The sequence below is a fragment of the Coregonus lavaretus genome (assembly GCF_964263955.1).
Source record: "Coregonus lavaretus genome assembly, contig: HAP1_SCAFFOLD_1471, whole genome shotgun sequence".
Taxonomy (NCBI): Eukaryota; Metazoa; Chordata; class Actinopteri; order Salmoniformes; family Salmonidae; genus Coregonus; species Coregonus lavaretus.
This window is the reverse complement of record NW_028165762.1, coordinates 70,705-84,255: the sequence shown is the minus strand read 5'-3', so window position 1 is coordinate 84,255 and position 13,551 is coordinate 70,705.

Here is a 13,551-nt window from a genome sequence, read left to right as displayed (position 1 = left end):
ATCAGTAACTGGCTGTGGTGCTGGGGTCACAATATGAAACCCCACTAGGATGAATACAGAGCTGTACTCTGCTGGTTATGGCAGCTGTCTTTGTCCCAGGCCAAGCCAGGGTGGGGTGGGTGGTGGGGAAGGGGGTATGGGTTTAGAGACTGGATGGGTTGTTAAATGTATGAACCCCTCAGTTTGCCATCACATGGAAACAAAACCCTGTGCTGCCTCTGTGTACTGGGCTTTATCCCTGCTCCTCTGCAAGACCATCACACATACACCATCCCCTCCCCTCCCCACAGCCCTTTATCCCTGCTCCTCTGCAAGACCATCACACATACACCATCCCCTCCCCTCCCCACAGCCCTTTATCCCTGCTCCCCTGCAAGACCATCACACATACACCATCCCCTCCCCCATTGGTCCAGCCACATAGCTAAACCCCGTCAGTAGAAGCCCTGTTCCCCATCCCATTCCCCCTTTCTCCTGGAGTTCTGCTTCCGACCCTCCTACCCTCCGACCCCGTTTCTCTTTACACAAGGAGCTGAAATTATTGCCCTTTGGTTGCCATGTTGATTTTTTCAACAAGGAGAGCTCTGTGATTCCAAAGACCCCCAAGCTCATTCAGTTGATTGTCTGAATGGTACATTATGAACAGTACACACTATCTGGATGTTTTCTAGCCAAATGTTTTGACAGTTCTGTGAATTACTATTGAATGGAGTTAGTGGTAAATGTTGAACTTCTCCAGCTTGGTGCCATAACTAATACCTGTTGCTGTATTCAGGGTGGGAGACCAGTTGGACAGGGGTGATACCTGTTGCTGTATTCAGGGTGGGAGACCAGTTGGACAGGGGTGATACCTGTTGCTGTATTCAGGGTGGGAGACCAGTTGGACAGGGGTGATACCTGTTGCTGTATTCAGGGTGGTAGACCAGTTGGACAGGGGTGATACCTGTTGCTGTATTCAGGGTGGGAGACCAGTTGGACAGGGGTGATACCTGTTGCTGTATTCAGGTACAGTAGACCAGTTGGACAGGGGTGATACCTGTTGCTGTATTCAGGTTCAGTAGACCAGTTGGACAGGGGTGATACCTGTTGCTGTATTCAGGGTGGGAGACCAGTTGGACAGGGGTGATACCTGTTGCTGTATTCAGGTACAGTAGACCAGTTGGACAGGGGTGATAACTGTTGCTGTATTCAGGTACAGTAGACCAGTTGGACAGGGGTGATACCTGTTGCTGTATTCAGGGTGGTAGACCAGTTGGACAGGGGTGATACCTGTTGCTGTATTCAGGTACAGTAGACCAGTTGGACAGGGGTGATACCTGTTGCTGTATTCAGGGTGGGAGACCAGTTGGACAGGGGTGATATCTGTTGCTGTATTCAGGGTGGGAGACCAGTTGGACAGGGGTGATACCTGTTGCTGTATTCAGGTTCAGTAGACCAGTTGGACAGGGGTGATACCTGTTGCTGTATTCAGGGTGGGAGACCAGTTGGACAGGGGTGATACCTGTTGCTGTATTCAGGTTCAGTAGACCAGTTGGACAGGGGTGATACCTGTTGCTGTATTCAGGTTCAGTAGACCAGTTGGACAGGGGTGATACCTGTTGCTGTATTCAGGTACAGTAGACCAGTTGGACAGGGGTGATACCTGTTGCTGTATTCAGGTTCAGTAGACCAGTTGGACAGGGGTGATACCTGTTGCTGTATTCAGGTTCAGTAGACCAGTTGGACAGGGGTGATACCTGTTGCTGTATTCAGGGTGGGAGACCAGTTGGACAGGGGTGATACCTGTTGCTGTATTCAGGTTCAGTAGACCAGTTGGACAGGGGTGATACCTGTTGCTGTATTCAGGTTCAGTAGACCAGTTGGACAGGGGTGATACCTGTTGCTGTATTCAGGTACAGTAGACCAGTTGGACAGGGGTGATACCTGTTGCTGTATTCAGGTTCAGTAGACCAGTTGGACAGGGGTGATACCTGTTGCTGTATTCAGGGTGGGAGACCAGTTGGACAGGGGTGATACCTGTTGCTGTATTCAGGTACAGTAGACCAGTTGGACAGGGGTGATACCTGTTGCTGTATTCAGGTACAGTAGACCAGTTGGACAGGGGTGATACCTGTTGCTGTATTCAGGGTGGTAGACCAGTTGGACAGGGGTGATACCTGTTGCTGTATTCAGGGTGGAAGACCAGTTGGACAGGGGTGATACCTGTTGCTGTATTCAGGGTGGGAGACCAGTTGGACAGGGGTGATACCTGTTGCTGTATTCAGGGTGGGAGACCAGTTGGACAGGGGTGATACCTGTTGCTGTATTCAGGGTGGTAGACCAGTTGGACAGGGGTGATACCTGTTGCTGTATTCAGGGTGGAAGACCAGTTGGACAGGGGTGATACCTGTTGCTGTATTCAGGGTGGGAGACCAGTTGGACAGGGGTGATACCTGTTGCTGTATTCAGGGTGGGAGACCAGTTGGACAGGGGTGATACCTGTTGCTGTATTCAGGTTCAGTAGACCAGTTGGACAGGGGTGATACCTGTTGCTGTATTCAGGTACAGTAGACCAGTTGGACAGGGGTGATACCTGTTGCTGTATTCAGGTTCAGTAGACCAGTTGGACAGGGGTGATACCTGTTGCTGTATTCAGGTTCAGTAGACCAGTTGGACAGGGGTGATACCTGTTGCTGTATTCAGGTACAGTAGACCAGTTGGACAGGGGTGATACCTGTTGCTGTATTCAGGTACAGTAGACCAGTTGGACAGGGGTGATACCTGTTGCTGTATTCAGGTTCAGTAGACCAGTTGGACAGGGGTGATACCTGTTGCTGTATTCAGGTTCAGTAGACCAGTTGGACAGGGGTGATACCTGTTGCTGTATTCAGGTACAGTAGACCAGTTGGACAGGGGTGATACCTGTTGCTGTATTCAGGTTCAGTAGACCAGTTGGACAGGGGTGATACCTGTTGCTGTATTCAGGGTGGGAGACCAGTTGGACAGGGGTGATACCTGTTGCTGTATTCAGGTTCAGTAGACCAGTTGGACAGGGGTGATACCTGTTGCTGTATTCAGGGTGGGAGACCAGTTGGACAGGGGTGATACCTGTTGCTGTATTCAGGTACAGTAGACCAGTTGGACAGGGGTGATACCTGTTGCTGTATTCAGGGTGGGAGACCAGTTGGACAGGGGTGATACCTGTTGCTGTATTCAGGGTGGAAGACCAGTTGGACAGGGGTGATACCTGTTGCTGTATTCAGGGTGGGAGACCAGTTGGACAGGGGTGATACCTGTTGCTGTATTCAGGGTGGGAGACCAGTTGGACAGGGGTGATACCTGTTGCTGTATTCAGGTACAGTAGACCAGTTGGACAGGGGTGATACCTGTTGCTGTATTCAGGTACAGTAGACCAGTTGGACAGGGGTGATACCTGTTGCTGTATTCAGGGTGGGAGACCAGTTGGACAGGGGTGATACCTGTTGCTGTATTCAGGGTGGGAGACCAGTTGGACAGGGGTGATACCTGTTGCTGTATTCAGGTACAGTAGACCAGTTGGACAGGGGTGATACCTGTTGCTGTATTCAGGGTGGGAGACCAGTTGGACAGGGGTGATACCTGTTGCTGTATTCAGGGTGGGAGACCAGTTGGACAGGGGTGATACCTGTTGCTGTATTCAGGTACAGTAGACCAGTTGGACAGGGGTGATACCTGTTGCTGTATTCAGGGTGGGAGACCAGTTGGACAGGGGTGATACATAGGTTAGAGACCTCATGGTCTGAACCAGTATCTGTGGGTTAGAGACCTCATGGTCTGAACCAGTATCTGTGGGTTAGAGACCTCATGGTCTGAACCAGTATCTGTGGGTTAGAGACCTCATGGATGGTCTGAACCAGTATCTGTGGGTTAGAGACCTCATGGTCTGAACCAGTATCTGTGGGTTAGAGACCTCATGGTCTGAACCAGTATCTGTGGGTTAGAGACCTCATGGTCTGAACCAGTATCTGTGGGTTAGAGACCTCATGGTCTTGTGTTACCACCTTATTAATAGGCAGTGTGCAGTAGGATGCATTGATCAGTTGATTGACAGGTGTAGGACTGCAGAATGATAGACTATCCTCTAGTGTGGATGCCCACCAACATTTTATAATTATGTAGCCCATAGTTTTTTTTTTTTTTTTAGTTTATCGTTATAGTTATTGGTTTGGTGGATGGCCCTGAACTCTTCCACAACACCACTAAAGTAATGATCACCACATAACTACTAGGTCTAGCTAACGTTAGAGAACTGAAATACATAGAAAATTACACATATACTTGTTAACTTGACTTTTATACTCTAGAAATGGACTCCTTCAAATAATGAACTCTACCAAGTTTTCCACCGGCGCGCTGCAGCAGGGAGGTTAAGGAAAGCGGAAGCAGAATCCTTCACTTCCGTTGTTTGGCTGTGCCCATAGCAACGCGTTTGGCTGTGCCCATAGCAACGCGTTTGGCTGTGCCCATAGCAACGCTCTGCCTATTAGTGTTCCTCTGGTCTCTGCTCAGAAAGACACAGCTTTGTGGGAAATGTGATTAAGATGTTGATTAGATGCATTAAGAATATGGGTCTAATATGGGTCAGTTTGGGTATTTAACTCTTAGTGTGTGTGGAGATAGCATGGAATGTCTGTGACATCCAGTAGAAATGACAGTGATGTAGTTGGTTAGAACGGTTTGAATTATTTGAAACCATTGCTGTGATTGGCGTATTGCCCAACTTTACAAACATGAATAGTCTTGTTTGTTGCTCGCAGGAACTGCTTTCGTTCTGTGTGTGTGTGTGTGTGTGTGTGTGTGAGTTTGTGTGTGTGAGTGTGTGAGTGTGTGTGTGTGTGTGTGTGTGTGTGTGTGTGTTTGTGCTCCTCACCAGTAATTCTGGAATGATCCATCTTGCTCTCAGTAGACTGATGTCCCCAAGTGGAGAAGACAAGTAGTGCACTTTGATCCCATTTCTCTCTTGATAGAGGTCAACATAATAATAATATGCCGTTTAGCAGACACTTTTATCCAAAGCGACTTACAGTCATGTGTGCATGAATTTTTACGTATGGGTGGTCCCGGGGATCGAACCCACTACCCTGGCGTTACAAGCACCGTGCTCTACCAGCTGAGCTATAGAGGACCACATGACTGAAGGAGACCATTGTTGCCTCCCAAATGGCACCCTGTTCCCTACATAGTGCACTACTTTAGACCTTATGGGCCCTGGTCAAATGTAGTGCACTGTATAGGGAATCAGCCTGGCTAGTATCAACACAGTAAAGACCCACTCACTGTATAGGGAATCAGCCTGGCTAGTATCAACACAGTAAAGACCCACTCACTGGATAGGGAATCAGCCTGGCTAGTATCAACACCGTATCAACACAGTAAAGACCCACTCACTGTATAGGGAATCAGCCTGGCTGGTATCAACACAGTAAAGACCCACTCACTGTATAGGGAATCAGCCTGGCTAGTATCAACACCGTATCAACACAGTAAAGACCCACTCACTGTATAGGGAATCAGCCTGGCTAGTATCAACACAGTAAAGACCCACTCACTGTATAGGGAATCAGCCTGGCTGGTATCAACACAGTAAAGACCCACTCACTGTATAGGGAATCAGCCTGACTAGTATCAACACAGTAAAGACCCACTCACTGTATAGGGAATCAACCTGACTAGTATCAACACCGTATCAACACAGTAAAGACCCACTCACTGTATAGGGAATCAGCCTGGCTAGTATCAACACAGTAAAGACCCACTCACTGTATAGGGAATCAGCCTGACTAGTATCAACACCGTATCAACACAGTAAAGACCCACTCACTGTATAGGGAATCAGCCTGACTAGTATCAACACCGTATCAACACAGTAAAGACCCACTCACTGTATAGGGAATCAGCCTGGCTAGTATCAACACCGTATCAACACAGTAAAGACCCACTCACTGTATAGGGAATCAGCCTGGCTAGTATCAACACAGTAAAGACCCATTCACTGTATAGGGAATCAGTCTGGCTAGTATCAACACAGTAAAGACCCACTCACTGGATAGGGAATCAGCCTGACTAGTATCAACACAGTAAAGACCCACTCACTGTATAGGGAATCAGCCTGGCTAGTATCAACACCGTATCAACACAGTAAAGACCCACTCACTGGATAGGGAATCAGCCTGGCTAGTATCAACACCGTATCAACACAGTAAAGACCCACTCACTGTATAGGGAATCAGCCTGGCTAGTATCAACACAGTAAAGACCCACTCACTGTTTAGGGAATCAGCCTGGCTAGTATCAACACAGTAAAGACCCACTCACTGTATAGGGAATCAGCCTGGCTAGTATCAACACAGTAAAGACCCACTCACTGTATAGGGAATCAGCCTGGCTAGTATCAACACAGTAAAGACCCACTCACTGTATAGGGAATCAACCTGACTAGTATCAACACAGTAAAGACCCACTCACTGTATAGGGAATCAGCCTGGCTAGTATCAACACCGTATCAACACAGTAAAGACCCACTCACTGTATAGGGAATCAGCCTGGCTAGTATCAACACCGTATCAACACAGTAAAGACCCACTCACTGTATAGGGAATCAGCCTGGCTAGTATCAACACAGTAAAGACCCACTCACTGGATAGGGAATCAGTCTGGCTAGTATCAACACAGTAAAGACCCACTCACTGTATAGGGAATCAGCCTGGCTGGTATCAACACAGTAAAGACCCACTCACTGTATAGGGAATCAGCCTGGCTAGTATCAACACAGTAAAGACCCACTCACTGGATAGGGAATCAGCCTGGCTAGTATCAACACAGTAAAGACCCACTCACTGTATAGGGAATCAGCCTGGCTAGTATCAACACAGTAAAGACCCACTCACTGTATAGGGAATCAGCCTGGCTAGTATCAACACCGTATCAACACAGTAAAGACCCACTCACTGTTTAGGGAATCAGCCTGGCTAGTATCAACACAGTAAAGACCCACTCACTGTATAGGGAATCAGCCTGGCTAGTATCAACACCGTATCAACACAGTAAAGACCCACTCACTGTATAGGGAATCAGCCTGACTAGTATCAACACCGTATCAACACAGTAAAGACCCACTCACTGTATAGGGAATCAGCCTGGCTAGTATCAACACAGTAAAGACCCACTCACTGTATAGGGAATCAGCCTGGCTAGTATCAACACCGTATCAACACAGTAAAGACCCACTCACTGTATAGGGAATCAGCCTGGCTGGTATCAACACAGTAAAGACCCACTCACTGTATAGGGAATCAACCTGACTAGTATCAACACAGTAAAGACCCACTCACTGTATAGGGAATCAGCCTGGCTAGTATCAACACCGTATCAACACAGTAAAGACCCACTCACTGTATAGGGAATCAGCCTGGCTAGTATCAACACAGTAAAGACCCACTCACTGTATAGGGAATCAGCCTGGCTAGTATCAACACAGTAAAGACCCACTCACTGTATAGGGAATCAGCCTGGCTAGTATCAACACAGTAAAGACCCACTCACTGTATAGGGAATCAGTCTGGCTAGTATCAACACAGTAAAGACCCACTCACTGTATAGGGAATCAGCCTGGCTAGTATCAACACAGTAAAGACCCACTCACTGTATAGGGAATCAGTCTGGCTAGTATCAACACAGTAAAGACCCACTCACTGTATAGGGAATCAGCCTGGCTAGTATCAACACAGTAAAGACCCACTCACTGGATAGGGAATCAGCCTGACTAGTATCAACACAGTAAAGACCCACTCACTGTATAGGGAATCAGCCTGGCTAGTATCAACACCGTATCAACACAGTAAAGACCCACTCACTGGATAGGGAATCAGCCTGGCTAGTATCAACACCGTATCAACACAGTAAAGACCCACTCACTGTATAGGGAATCAGCCTGGCTAGTATCAACACAGTAAAGACCCACTCACTGTTTAGGGAATCAGCCTGGCTAGTATCAACACAGTAAAGACCCACTCACTGTATAGGGAATCAGCCTGGCTAGTATCAACACAGTAAAGACCCACTCACTGTATAGGGAATCAGCCTGGCTAGTATCAACACAGTAAAGACCCACTCACTGTATAGGGAATCAGCCTGGCTAGTATCAACACAGTAAAGACCCACTCACTGTATAGGGAATCAGCCTGGCTAGTATCAACACAGTAAAGACCCACTCACTGTATAGTGAATCAGCCTGGCTAGTATCAACACCGTATCAACACAGTAAAGACCCACTCACTGTATAGGGAATCAGCCTGGCTGGTATCAACACAGTAAAGACCCACTCACTGTATAGGGAATCAGCCTGGCTAGTATCAACACAGTAAAGACCCACTCACTGTTTAGGGAATCAGCCTGGCTAGTATCAACACAGTAAAGACCCACTCACTGTATAGGGAATCAGCCTGGCTAGTATCAACACCGTATCAACACAGTAAAGACCCACTCACTGTATAGGGAATCAGCCTGGCTAGTATCAACACAGTAAAGACCCACTCACTGTATAGGGAATCAGCCTGGCTAGTATCAACACAGTAAAGACCCACTCACTGTATAGGGAATCAGCCTGGCTAGTATCAACACAGTAAAGAACCACTCACTGTATAGGGAATCAGCCTGGCTAGTATCAACACAGTAAAGACCCACTCACTGTATAGGGAATCAGCCTGGCTAGTATCAACACAGTAAAGACCCACTCACTGTATAGGGAATCAGCCTGACTAGTATCAACACAGTAAAGACCCACTCACTGTATAGGGAATCAGCCTGGCTAGTATCAACACCGTATCAACACAGTAAAGACCCACTCACTGGATAGGGAATCAGCCTGGCTAGTATCAACACCGTATCAACACAGTAAAGACCCACTCACTGTATAGGGAATCAGCCTGGCTAGTATCAACACAGTAAAGACCCACTCACTGTATAGGGAATCAGCCTGGCTAGTATCAACACCGTATCAACACAGTAAAGACCCACTCACTGTATAGGGAATCAGCCTGGATAGTATCAACACAGTAAAGACCCACTCACTGTATAGGGAATCAGCCTGGCTAGTATCAACACCGTATCAACACAGTAAAGACCCACTCACTGTATAGGGAATCAGCCTGGATAGTATCAACACAGTAAAGACCCACTCACTGTATAGGGAATCAGCCTGGCTAGTATCAACACAGTAAAGACCCACTCACTGTATAGGGAATCAGCCTGGCTAGTATCAACACAGTAAAGACCCACTCACTGTATAGGGAATCAGCCTGGCTAGTATCAACACAGTAAAGACCCACTCACTGTATAGGGAATCAGCCTGGCTAGTATCAACACAGTAAAGACCCACTCACTGTATAGGGAATCAGCCTGGCTAGTATCAACACCGTATCAACACAGTAAAGACCCACTCACTGTATAGGGAATCAGCCTGGCTGGTATCAACACCGTATCAACACAGTAAAGACCCACTCACTGTATAGGGAATCAGCCTGGCTAGTATCAACACAGTAAAGACCCACTCACTGTATAGGGAATCAGCCTGGCTGGTATCAACACCGTATCAACACAGTAAAGACCCACTCACTGTATAGGGAATCAGCCTGGCTAGTATCAACACAGTAAAGACCCACTCACTGTATAGGGAATCAGCCTGGCTAGTATCAACACAGTAAAGACCCACTCACTGTATAGGGAATCAGCCTGGCTAGTATCAACACAGTAAAGACCCACTCACTGTATAGGGAATCAGCCTGGCTAGTATCAACACAGTAAAGACCCACTCACTGTATAGGGAATCAGCCTGGCTAGTATCAACACAGTAAAGACCCACTCACTGTATAGGGAATCAGCCTGGCTAGTATCAACACCGTATCAACACAGTAAAGACCCACTCACTGTTTAGGGAATCAGCCTGACTAGTATCAACACAGTAAAGACCCACTCACTGTATAGGGAATCAGCCTGGCTAGTATCAACACAGTAAAGACCCACTCACTGTATAGGGAATCAGCCTGGCTAGTATCAACACCGTATCAACACAGTAAAGACCCACTCACTGTATAGGGAATCAGCCTGGCTAGTATCAACACAGTAAAGACCCACTCACTGTATAGGGAATCAGCCTGGCTAGTATCAACACAGTAAAGACCCACTCACTGTATAGGGAATCAGCCTGACTAGTATCAACACAGTAAAGACCCACTCACTGTATAGGGAATCAGCCTGGCTAGTATCAACACAGTATCAACACAGTAAAGACCCACTCACTGGATAGGGAATAGGGTGCTATTTGGGACACAGTCCATAGTTCTTCTTATTGGATTAGATTTGAGTCCACTGCAGCTCTGGAAGGATCCAATGGCAGCTCCACACAGACATGAGATGGAGCCTGAGACTCCAGTGTGTAGTGAAGGAAAGGGGATATCTATCCACGTAATGTCATAGCCCTATAACCTATCTCGTATAACCCTCGCTCTCTCCTACGCAGATCATGTCAGCCATTTTGAGTGTACCCATGAGGTTAGCAGTCACAGTGCAGAGGTTTTAATCCCGTGTTTATGAAGCAGTCAACCCACAGACCTGACCCTAGATAGAATGTTCATTAGCAGGGCGTAGCTGCAGGGTCTCTAGATGGCCACTGGAGGGACCCAGAGATCAACATTACTGTCGAGTGGGTAACCGTAGCTGCAGGGTCTCTAGATGGCCACTGGAGGGACCCAGAGATCAACATTACTGTCGAGTGGGTAACCGTTGTTGTCTCTCTGAGAACATACAACTCCAATCCAAGCTTCTATATATATATTGTTCAACCTTTATTTAACTAGACAAGTCAGTTAAGAACACATTATTATTTACTTACTTATTTCTATAAAGGCTTTAGTTAAAGAACCATCAGCTTTTACCCAAGGACCTGTCAAGCCTCAGCTAAAGGCTTTAGTTAAGGAACCAACAGCTTTTACCCAAGGACCTGTCAAGCCTCAGCTAAAGGCTTTAGTTAAGGAACCAACAGCTTTCACCCAAGGACCTGTCAAGCCTCAGCTAAAGGCTATAGTTAAGGAACCAACAGCTTTTACCCAGCTTTTTGATCAGACAGAGTGTTGAAACTGGACATCCTGACTCTGTTTATCAGTTTATGTCTGATCAGACAGTGTTGAAACTGGACATCCTGACTCTGTTTATCAGTTTATGTCTGATCAGACAGTGTTGAAACTGGACATCATGACTCTGTTTATCAGTTTATGTCTGATCAGACAGTGTTGAAACTGGACATCCTGACTCTGTTTATCAGTTTATGTCTGATCAGACAGTGTTGAAACTGGACATCATGACTCTGTTTATCAGTTTATGTCTAATCAGACAGTGTTGAAACTGGACATCATGACTCTGTTTATCAGTTTATATCCTTACTATAACTGTGATAACTGGTTGTCTCACCTAGCTATCTTAAGATGGATGCACTAACTGTAAGTCGCTCTGGTAGAGAGGTTGCTGTTGGCTCAATGCATTTAGTAGGCTGTGTGTAGAGAGGTTGCTGTTGGATCAGTGCATTTAGTCGGCTGTGTGTAGAGGTTGCTGTTGGCTCAGTGCATTTAGTAGGCTGTGTAGAGAGGTTGCTGTTGGCTCAGTGCATTTAGTAGGCTGTGTAGAGAGGTTGCTGTTGGCTCAGTGCATTTAGTAGGCTGTGTAGAGAGGTTGCTGTTGGCTCAGTGCATTTAGTAGGCTGTGTAGAGAGGTTGCTGTTGGCTCAGTGCATTTAGTAGGCTGTGTAGAGAGGTTGCTGTTGGCTCAGTGCATTTAGTAGGCTGTGTGTAGAGAGGTTGCTGTTGGCTCAGTGCATTTAGTAGGCTGTGTAGAGAGGTTGCTGTTGTCTCAATGCATTTAGTAGGCTGTGTAGAGAGGTTGCTGTTGGATCAGTGCATTTAGTAGGCTGTGTGTAGAGAGGTTGCTGTTGGATCAGTGCATTTAGTCGGCTGTGTGTAGAGAGGTTGCTGTTGGCTCAGTGCATTTAGTAGGCTGTGTAGAGAGGTTGCTGTTGGCTCAGTGCATTTAGTAGGCTGTGTAGAGAGGTTGCTGTTGGCTCAGTGCATTTAGTAGGCTGTGTAGAGAGGTTGCTGTTGGATCAGTGCATTTAGTAGGCTGTGTGTAGAGAGGTTGCTGTTGGCTCAGTGCATTTAGTAGGCTGTGTGTAGAGAGGTTGCTGTTGGCTCAGTGCATTTAGTAGGCTGTGTAGAGAGGTTGCTGTTGGCTCAGTGCATTTAGTAGGCTGTGTAGAGAGGTTGCTGTTTGCTCAGTGCATTTAGTAGGCTGTGTAGAGAGGTTGCTGTTGGATCAGTGCATTTAGTAGGCTGTGTAGAGAGGTTGCTGTTGGCTCAGTGCATTTAGTAGGCTGTGTGTAGAGAGGTTGCTGTTGGCTCAGTGCATTTAGTAGGCTGTGTGTAGAGAGGTTGCTGTTGGCTCAGTGCATTTAGTAGGCTGTGTGTAGAGAGGTTGCTGTTGGCTCAGTGCATTTAGTAGGCTGTGTAGAGAGGTTGCTGTTGGATCAGTGCATTTAGTAGGCTGTGTAGAGAGGTTGCTTTTGGATCAGTGCATTTAGTAGGCTGTGTAGAGAGGTTGCTGTTGGATCAGTGCATTTAGTAGGCTGTGTAGAGAGGTTGCTGTTGGATCAGTGCATTTAGTAGGCTGTGTAGAGAGGTTGCTGTTGGATCAGTGCATTTAGTAGGATGTGTAGAGAGGTTGCTTTTGGATCAGTGCATTTAGTAGGCTGTGTAGAGAGGTTACTGTTGGATCAGTGCATTTAGTAGGCTGTGTAGAGAGGTTGCTGTTGGATCAGTGCATTTAGTATTATAACCTGCAGTACAGTAACGGTATAATACAGTGATTATCCAGCCTGGGGCCACATCATCTCAGTGGAATACAGTGGTTATCCAGCCTGGGGCCACATCATCTCAGTGTAATACAGTGATTATCCAGCCTGGGGCCACATCATCTCAGTGGAATACAGTGATTATCCAGCCTGGGGCCACATCATCTCAGTGTAATACAGTGATTATCCAGCCTGGGGCCACATCATCTCAGTGTAATACAGTGATTATCCAGCCTGGGGCCACATCATCTCAGTGGAATACAGTGATTATCCAGCCTGGGGCCACATCATCTCAGTGGAATACAGTGGTTATCCAGCCTGGGGCCACATCATCTCAGTGGAATACAGTGGTTATCCAGCCTGGGGCCACATCATCTCAGTGGAATACAGTGGTTATCCAGCCTGGGGCCACATCATCTCAGTGTAATACAGTGATTATCCAGCCTGGGGCCACATCATCTCAGTGGAATACAGTGGTTATCCAGCCTGGGGCCACATCATCTCAGTGTAATACAGTGGTTATCCAGCCTGGGGCCACATCATCTCAGTGGAATACAGTGGTTATCCAGCGTGGGGCCACATCATCTCAGTGTAATACAGTGGTTATCCAGCGTGGGGCCACATCATGTCAGTGTAATACA